The sequence below is a fragment of the Watersipora subatra genome, chromosome 1 (genome assembly GCF_963576615.1).
Source record: "Watersipora subatra chromosome 1, tzWatSuba1.1, whole genome shotgun sequence".
Taxonomy (NCBI): domain Eukaryota; kingdom Metazoa; phylum Bryozoa; class Gymnolaemata; order Cheilostomatida; family Watersiporidae; genus Watersipora; species Watersipora subatra.
This window is the reverse complement of record NC_088708.1, coordinates 19,621,372-19,632,245: the sequence shown is the minus strand read 5'-3', so window position 1 is coordinate 19,632,245 and position 10,874 is coordinate 19,621,372.

Here is a 10,874-nt window from a genome sequence, read left to right as displayed (position 1 = left end):
TTTGAGTGTACTACTTGTATGACTTACATAGTCTCTGTATGTACTACTTGTATGACTTACATAGCCTCTGTATGTACTACTTGTATGACTTACATAGTCTCTGAGACTTGTATGACCTACATAGTCTCTGAGTGTACTACTTGTATGACTTACATAGTCTCTGTATGTACTACTTGTATGACCTACATAGTCTCTGAATGTACTACTTGTATGACTTACATAGTCTCTGAGTGTACTGCTTGTATGACTTACATAGTATCTGTATGTACTACTTGTATGACTTACATAGTCTCTGAGTGTACTACTTGTATGACTTACATAGTCTCTGTATGTACTACTTGTATGACCTACATAGTCTCTGAATGTACTACTTGTATGACTTACATAGTCTCTGAGTGTACGACCTGTATGACTTACATAGTCTTTGAGTGTACTACTTGTATGACTTACATAGTCTCTGTATGTACTACTTGTATGACTTACATAGTCTCTGAGTGTACTGCTTGTATGACTTACATAGTATCTGTATGTACTACTTGTATGACTTACATAGTCTCTGAGTGTACTACTTGTATGACCTACATAGTCTCTGAATGTACTACTTGTATGACTTACACAGTCTCGGAGTGTACGACCTGTATGACTTACATAGTCTCTGAGTGTACTACTTGTATGACTTACATAGTTTCTGAGTGTACTACTTGTATGACTCACATAGTCTTCTGTGTGTACTACTTGTATGACCTACATAGTCTCTGAGTGTATTACTTGTATGACTTACATAGTTTCTGAGTGTACTACTTGTATGACCTACATAGTCTCTGAATGTACTACTTGTATGACTTACATAGTCTCTGAGTGTACGACCTGTATGACTTACATAGTCTTTGAGTGTACTACTTGTATGACTTACATAGTCTCTGTATGTACTACTTGTATGACTTACATAGCCTCTGTATGTACTACTTGTATGACTTACATAGTCTCTGAGTGTACTACTTGTATGACTTACATAGTCTCTGTGTTTACTACTTGTATGACTTACATAGTCTTTGTATGTACTACGTGTATGACCTACATAGTCTCTGAGTTTACTACTTGCATGACTTCCATCGTCTCTTAGTGTACTACTTGTATGACTTACATAGTCTCTGTATACACTACTTGTATGACTCACATAGTCTTCTGTGTGTACTACTTGTATGACCTACATAGTCTCTGAGTGTACTACTTGTATGATTTACATAGTCTCTGAGTGTACTACTTGTATGACTTACATAATCTCTGAGTGTACTACTTGTATGACTTACATAGTCTCTGAGTGTACTACTTGTATGACTTACATAGTTTCTGAGTGTACTACTTGTATGACTTACATAGTCTCTGAGTGTACTACTTGTATGATTTACATAGTCTCTGAGTGTACTACTTGTATGACTTACATAGTCTCTGAGTGTACTACTTGTATGACTTACATAGTCTCTGAGTGTACTACTTGTATGACCTATGTAGTCTTACTTTATTTAGCATGACAATCTTGAAAAGATTCTATATGCTGACACAAAGCAAAAAGTTGACATATTTTCTCATTTTTGTTAGCAATTAGAAATCTTTGGTTGAGCATTTTATATTTTCAATAATTCTCGCCTAATGATTACTTTTTTACCAACTTCCTTTAAACGTAATCAAGTCTGTGAGTTAGGATTAATAACAATACAGCTGGGGGTACATACATATACAACTATGATTTAAATTTTCCTCTTAATCTTAGCTCTAAGGCTATGAATAACTGCAATTCGCTCATTAGTTTTTACAACTACCTTTTTCGAACTTAAAGCTTTTGAGATAAGGCTAAATAAAACTTGCTCAAATACTTTCACTAATTTTTCTAGATGTATCAACCAATTATCACTAAAGATAGTTTACACACCCCGACAGTGCTATCAAGAACAGGCAAACATTTAATATTTGGTCCACGCAAAAAACTTTGAAGAATTGTGAGTTTTGGAAGGAGTAAAGCCTGCATAATTATATGTACCCATGAATATATTGCAATAAAGGATGCGATTTGTCAAATTAAGCAACTTATTATGTAATTCAGGCTGTTTTACAATATTTGCCCTTCAAAGTTTCATATTTGCCCTTCAAAGTTTCAATCAAGCGAAGGGCTTATTGGAGCTAAACTCTTCCCTATACCTGATTGGCTAATTTAAAAATTAATGGTTTTTCATTGGTTAACAATGTGTTATGCAGAAATATTCATAAGTGCAAGTTGAGCATGAGAAGTTGCTGTTGGGAAATACACTTCTAACAATTCTAGTTTTTTTGACAGTACTACCAATGTACCCGAGTTGCTATGGAGCGGACCTGAAGGAAGCAACATAACCTTTACCAAATTTATTAACTGGATTCGGTTTACAGCGGCAGCGAATGCAAATGGCTTTTGGACATGTAGAAGAGGAAATTTTAGTCGAGCTTACATCAAGGTATGGTTTTACCTGATGATAGTATATAGTGCTGTAACTTTAGCTGATGAGAGTCATAGTTGATCTTTTCATATGCAAGACAATATGGTAAACTGGTAGTTGGTCATCGTAAACTCTAACTACCACGCAGCGCACAACGTCTGCACTAGAAACATAAGGTTTTATAATTCTATACACGATGTCAGCTTATGGTTGTTGAGAAAGTTAGCCAATAACTTGAAGCTAATAAATATTGCAGTCATACTTTGACATTCATTGTAAAATTTGAGTGAACATGTGTCATGACATTTCAAATCAATTCTGATACGAAGTTGTAAGTTTCTCGAAACGCTATGTTTGTAAATCAGTCTATAAGTACACAGTTATACCGAACATAGTTTAGGTCTCAAGTGTTTTAATAATATTAATGGGAGCTTCATAATTTGTTCTTTTAGTTTCAAGATTTTAGATCTTAGACTAATTTAGTCCAGTGGTGGTAAAAAAGAAACACAAGAGTACTCTAATAATACAACAAAAACAAAGAAATGGAGAAGAACACGAATAAACATTCATTGAATCTTTGAAACTCTCTGGAGCCATCTAGTATTTGATAGCTAGATAGCTCCATACATAGCTCCATAGCTTGAAAGAAGTACAAGCGGTGATGCTCGCCAAAATACTTGAAAATTAAAATCAAAGTACTAAATATAAAAGTGAAAAATATAAATAAGTTTTGTTATATTTAAAGTTGATGTAGCCCAAATGATACTAACTTCTTACCGCTATCACCCTTCTACCTATGCGCTGTATTACCAAGGCTACATCTCATTCGTCTGTGATTTATGTAAAGTCAAGGAAAAATCTTTGAGTTTCAGTTTATTGACTAACTGATGAATAATGAATAATTTTTGTTTTAATGTTGCATCTAATTTACAGAATTGTTTGTCACTAATTTTTTGAGCTGTGCAATAAAATGCCCAGTGTCCATCAGTACATATCGGTACCTATCACCATGTATCAGTAGTCTTTATCTGAATAAGGCTACTATTTTCACCACTGCTCACTATCAGTAAATATTTTGACAGGTAAATGTGTTAATTTTCCCTCGTCCCACCATCTCTGCTGAAGTTGCTCCAGGAGGTTCAGTCATAGAACTTAAATGCACACACTTGATTACTAGGCAAGCTGCCCTCTATTACGATCACCAACTAGTGGAAGCAGGTAAGTCATATATACCAACCCATGACTGTTCTTAATCTACATGTAGTTTTACTGGAAACAGCTTGACAGAAGTGGCCCTCCTAGTGCAAACCCAAATTGGTAGAGGTGATTGCTTGAGATTCTCATGTTTTGCTTATGATTCCCGAATGGGCAGATCTATTCTAGCAATCTATTCACACTGACTTCAGCAAGTAGCTTTAGCAACTCCTAACACTGAGCTCTACGGACAGCAGTATCAACTCTTAACCCTGAGCTCTACGGACAGCTTAATCAACACTTAACCTTGAGCTTTACAGACAGCTTTATCAACACTTTACCCTGAGCTCTATGAACAGCATTATCAACTCTTAACCCTGAGCTCTACGGACAGCTTTATCGACACTTAACCCAGAGCTCTACGGACAGCATTATCAACACTTAACCCAGAGCTCTATGAGTAGCTTACTTACATAGCTGATTCCTGCAACTGAAAACAGCAGATTTCTGTAACACTCATAAACACATCGATCATAAAACCGATCGCTGTATTTAGCCACCATATGCATGCTTTTTGTAGTTGTAAATAGAATAAATTTTTATGTTTTTATACCTTTCGACAATTAGTTAAATTTACTTGGGATGAACAAGCCATAATTAAACTCGAATAATCTATATTACCATAATTTTGTTTACTCGCTAAAGAGGCCTTATTGGCTGTATCTGACGTGGTCTCCAGATTCTTTTTATCGACCTCTCAGAAAAATTATTTCTTTTCATTTAAAGACAATACCAGAGATCTGAAGCTTTTCCGAAGATCCTGGAGTGTCCTTGTGGTTGCCATCCCTTCTGACCAGCTAGCTGAGTCTTTCAAGTCTGTTTGGTGTGATGCTTTAACCAATAATACCCTGTATGGACGAACCTCTACTAACCTCCGACTAGTAGGTGAGTGGCTTACCCCAACCCTCCTGACTGCTATAGCTACAATTCACGCGATAGCTATCTATTGCTACAGTTCATAGACTAGCTATCCATGGCTACAGTTTATACAGTAGCTATCTATGGCTACGGTTCATACCTTAGCTACCCATGGCTGCAGTTCATAGACTAGCTATCCATTGCTACAGTTCACACACTAGCTATCTATGGCTACGGTTCATACATTAGCTACCCATGGCTGCAGTTCATAGACTAGCTATCCATGGCTACAGTTCATAGACTAGCTATCCATTGCTACAGTTCATACACTAGATATCCATTGCTACAGTTCATACACTAGATATCCATTGCTACAGTTCATACATTAGCTACCCATGGCTGCAGTTCATAAACTAGCTATACATGGCTACAGTTTATACATTAGCTATCCATTGCTACAGTTCACGCACTAGCTATCCATGGCTAGAGTTCATAGACTAGCTATCCATTGCTACAGTTCATAGACTAGCTATCCATGGCTACAGTTCATAGACTAGCTATCCATTGCTACAGTTCATAGACTAGCTATCCATTGCTACAGTTCATACACTAGATATCCATTGCTACAGTTCATACACTAGATATCCATTGCTACAGTTCATACATTAGCTACCCATGGCTGCAGTTCATAAACTAGCTATACATGGCTACAGTTTATACATTAGCTATCCATTGCTACAGTTCACGCACTAGCTATCCATGGCTAGAGTTCATAGACTAGCTATCCATTGCTACAGTTCATAGACTAGCTATCCATGGCTACAGTTCATAGACTAGCTATCCATTGCTACAGTTCATAGACTAGCTATCCATTGCTACAGTTCATAGACTAGCTATCCATGGCTACAGTTCACAGACTAGCTATCCATGGCTGCAGTTCATAGACTAGCTATCCATGGCTACAGTTCATAGACTAGCTATCCATTGCTACAGTTCATACACTAGCTATCCATTGCTACAGTTCACACACTAGCCATCCATTGCTACATTTCATACACTAGCTATCCATTGCTACAGTTAATATACTAGCTATCCATGGCTACAGTTTACACACTAGCAATCCATGGCTACAGTTCATACATTAGCTATACATGGCTGTAGTTCATAGACTAGCTATCCATTGCTACAGTTTATACACTAGCTATCCATTGCTACAGTTCATAGACTAACTATCCATGGCTACAGTTCATAGACTAGCTATCCATGGCTACAGTTCATAGACTGGCTATCCATGGCTACAGTTTATAGACTAGCTATCCATGGCTACAGTTCATACATTAGCTATACAATGCTGCAGTTCATAGACTAGCTATCCATTGCTACAGTTTATACACTAGCTATCCATTGCTACAGTTCATAGACTAACTATCCATGGTTACAGTTCATAGACTAGCTATCCATGGCTACAGTTCATACATTAACTACCCATGGCTACAGTTTGTACATTAGCTATCCATGGCTGCAGGTCATAGACTAGCTATCCATGGCTACAGTTCATACACTAGCTATCCATGGCTACAGTTCATAGACCAGCTATCCATTGCTACAGTTTATACACTAGCTATCCATTGCTACAGTTTATGGACTGGCTATCCATTGTTACAGTTTATACATTAGCTACCCATTGCTACAGTTCATACACTAGCTATCCATTGCTACAGTTCATAGACTAGCTATCCATTGCTACAGTTCATACACTAGCTATCCATGGCTACAGTTCATAGACTGGCTATACATGGCTACAGTTTATACACTAGCTATCCATTGTTACAGTTTATACACTAGCTATCCATTGCTACAGTTCATGGACAGGCTATCCATTGGTACAGTTCATACATTAGCTACCCATGGCTGCAGTTCATAGACTAGCTATCCATGGCTACAGTTCATAGACTGGCTATACATGGCTACAGTTTATACACTAGCTATCCATTGTTACAGTTTATACACCAGCTATCCATTGCTACAGTTCATAGACTGGCTATCCATTGTTACAGTTTATACATTAGCTACCCATGGCTGCAGTTCATAGACTAGCTATCCATGGCTACAGTTCATACACTAGCTATCCATTGCTACAGTTCATACACTAGCTATTCATGGCTACAGTTCATACATTAGCTATCCATGGCTACAGTTCATACATTAGCTATCCATTGTTACAGTTCATACATTAGCTACCCATGGCTGCAGTTCATAGACTAGCTATCCATGGCTACAGTCATAGACTAGCTATCCATGGCTACAGTTCATAGACTAGCTATCCATTGCTACAGTTCATACACTAGCTATCCATGGCTACAGTTTACACACTAGCTATCCATTGCTACAGTTTATACACTAGCTATCCATTGCTACATTTCATACACTAGCTATCCATGGCTACAGTTCATGGACTGGCTATCCATTGTTACAGTTTATACATTAGCTACCCGTGGCTGCAGTTCATACATTTGCTATCCATGGCTACAGTTTACACACTAGCTATCCATGGCTACACTTCATACACTAGCTATCCATGGCTACACTTCATACACTAGCTATCCATTGCTACAGTTAATATACTAGCTATCCATTGCTATGGTTTATACACTAGCTATCCATGGCTACAGTTCATACCTTAGCTATTCATTGCTACAGTTCATACACTAGCTATCCATTGCTACAGTTCATACACTAGCTATCCATGGCTACAGTTCATAGACTGGCTATACATGGCTACAGTTTATACACTAGCTATCCATGGCTACAGTTCATATGCTAGCTATTCATGGCTACAGTTCATAGACTAGCTATTCATTGCTACGGTTTGTACACTACTAGCTATTCATTGCTACAGTTTATATACTAGCTATCCATGGCTATAGTTCATACACTAGCTATTCATGGCTACAGTTCATACACTAGCTATCCATGGCTACAGTTCATAGAGTAGCTATCCATGGCTACAGTTCATATACTAGCTATTCATGGCCTATAGGAACTTTTACTTGTCGTCATTTGAGACACATGACAAAGAAGATAGACTTTACCTTCTTTCACATGCATTTCTACATGTTGTATGGTAGTGTTGCACGATATCTTTGCATGTACACGTACATTCGATTATTTGGTCTCAAAATATGTCGAATATCGAAAAATATCGAACATTGGAGTTGTCTCCTCTCGATATGTAGTGTTAGACTTTAATATGAACTATATGAGGATATTGGTTAATATCTGTTGAAAAACAGGAGTTGTCCCTTCTTTACAATAAGGAGAATGGACAACTCAATTTTTGCAAAATAAAACCAGTCATTATTTCGATAAAATATCGGCTTTGATATTCATATCGACTTGAAATCTGACCAAATATAAAATCATCCACTGAAATATATCGTCATATCGAATTATATCGTGTTATCGTGCAGCACTATTGTATGGCGACTACATTGAGCGCAGCTACTTTGAGAACAAACGCATTGAAATTACTGTTTATGCTATTGCGTAAGGAAGTATCAGCGTAGCCTCCACGATGCCTTCAGTTTACGGTGCACATAATCGGTGAATGTTCGCCGAGAATACAAAACTGACATACAGTACAGTGTACATTGATATAATGGGAACCTGACTTTAGCTGGGTGAATTGGTCAAAACCACCTCGGCTTAAAAAACAAAATGCAAAATTTTTTAATCCAATGCTACGATAGACTTCAACTTCAGACTCAGTAACTCTTATTATTATTATTATTGTCACAGTCAAACCTTAACATATCAAATTAATTTAGGCTAATTTAATTTTGGCTTCGCATGACAAACCAGCAAACTGGGTTTAATAGAGTTCCTTGTGTTATTTCTAGCTAATCCACTTTTACTCTTTACAATCAAATCATACTAAAACATACCCCTAACCTGCAAACTGTGTTTATTAGGTAGATCACATACGCTGTGCATTTATTTTTGGTAGCTTTGTTTACTTTGTTACGTGAATATGTACAAAAGTTTTTATTTAGACTTTGACTTTAGGTTTGCTCTTAACGATTACTATTGCTTTTACATTTGTACCAAGAAGCATGATAGCGTAAGAGTTGTCTTACCACAACCTATGTTTCTGACATGCAGATGTCTTTACACCTCTGTCATAATACCTAGGAATTTCTGGCAATCTTTTCAATATTAAATGATATTCCAGTATTACCACAGTATCTCCATTCGTGTCTTTCCTTATTCTGTACTTTCCCTTACCATCGCAGAGCCTGTCCAGTTGCAAGTTGGCGCCAATGGAACAAATCAATGGTTCTGTAAAGCGGTCTTAGATCCAGGATTTAGGGATACAAACATTTACTGGAAAACAAACCATTCTCAATTTGAGACGAAAATATTCAACACTTTAAATCCTATAGATGGAATAGTAAGTTCTGAAGAACATTCTTCTATTGCATGAAAAGCTACGTATCTGTTTCACATAAGTCAATTGCTTATTGTATAAAATGTTCTGGAACTGTTTCTAATGTCCTGAAACATCGGAAATACATCATGCAATGTGATAACAAAGCTTTCAACTACAAATTGCCTAAATAAGCTCATCATTTAGGTGGTCAGCTCATATGCGCTATGGAGTAATATTATGCTGACGACAATTGCATTCGATCTCGAAGAGGGTTTGGAGCAGCTGGAAGGAAGTGTGTGGTGGTGTGTGATGGAGTCAACAAAGAATTCTATCAAATGGAAAGTGACGAGCAATCAACTTACTCCATATGAAAATGAAATAAGTAAGAACTTGAACTCAACAAACACTTTGAGAAATTTTGCGTGTTATAATAGTAGATCAGTAACTAGGATGGGACTGGATAGCTTACTGTACTTGAGAAACCATGAAAATCCATTTGCAGTTTTAGTACTGTTAAAATATACAAAAAAGTTTGACAATTTAAAAATACATGCAAGACAACTTTGTTTCAACATCTGTTTAGCAAATCTGTATTGAGAACACATTTGGTGATTTGATAAAGAGAGCTTGAGTACACTGATCTTCAGGTTTGCAGTTATCAGGAGGCTGAGGAAGCGAGGTTACTTTCCCTTTGGTAGCAAAATCGCTGCACAGTATAACTATGATTTTCCGGCTTTGGCTAGCCATCGGCAAACATGCTACTGTACCATTGAGGAACACTATGAACAACGCATTCAACAGCTAGAAAGCTTTTCTCACTTGTTAGGAAGACTCAATCATGTTAAAATCCACCATACTAATAAAAATGATCGACGTTGTTTGAATTTAGTGTTTTCAGTTGCGCAAGCAGGCTAGCAATATGATAAAGCTAGCTAACAACATTTCACCATCTGGCCAATAGCATTGCTACTTTTACAATGGCTTCCATAACTACCATCCATCAAAGCGTGTGTTGACTTTTCTAGTTGTAAAAAATGAATTTTTTAGTGAAACGCTGAGTGTAGCATATCTATAAAATGTTATAAATAACCTAACCTAAAATATAATAGCAAATCTATAAAAGTCTTAAGACATTTGCAAATTTTTTGTTTGCAGCCATATGCCTTTGATTATTTTCGCTAGCTTTTTCAGCATTTGCACTCTGTATCAGTGTGAATAGGTTTACATAATAATGCCCAGATTTTAGTCAGCAGCCTTACTGCTTCAAAAGCTATATAGCTAATGCATCAATCAATAAATTGAGCATGCCCAAAATGTGATGTTAAAGGTATTGTGCCATAACCCTTGTGCAAGTTATTTGGGTATATGTACCCCTATTTTATGATGGCCAATCATACTTTTCCCATGCAGAGAATTCAGAGACTTTTCTTTGGCAGCCCGGTATTTCCTGCACTGTATGTTCAAATTTAGCCATATGATGAAAATCATTTCCTTGAATATGTAACAGTACCACCATCATTTATTGTAGAGAAGAAAGAGAACAACAACAACAACATTACTTGGCCAATTATTGCAACAGCAATAGCAGCCATCTTGTTCGTACTGATAATAGGACTACTAATTCGGAAAAATCATACTAGCCGAAGAAGACGAAAAATAGTAGTCAAGCGCGGTCCACGTTTAACTACTAGAAATACGAATGTTTCATCTAAGGGAGAGCAGAAACAAATTTAGTACGTATGTCCGCGGTGAGAATCAAAGAACATTGTGTCATGGATAACTGGTTTGTGATTATTTTATTACTCATTGCCTTGATAAGAGTTCTTCATTAGTGGTTGTAAACCAAGTTCCTGAAATATATGCAT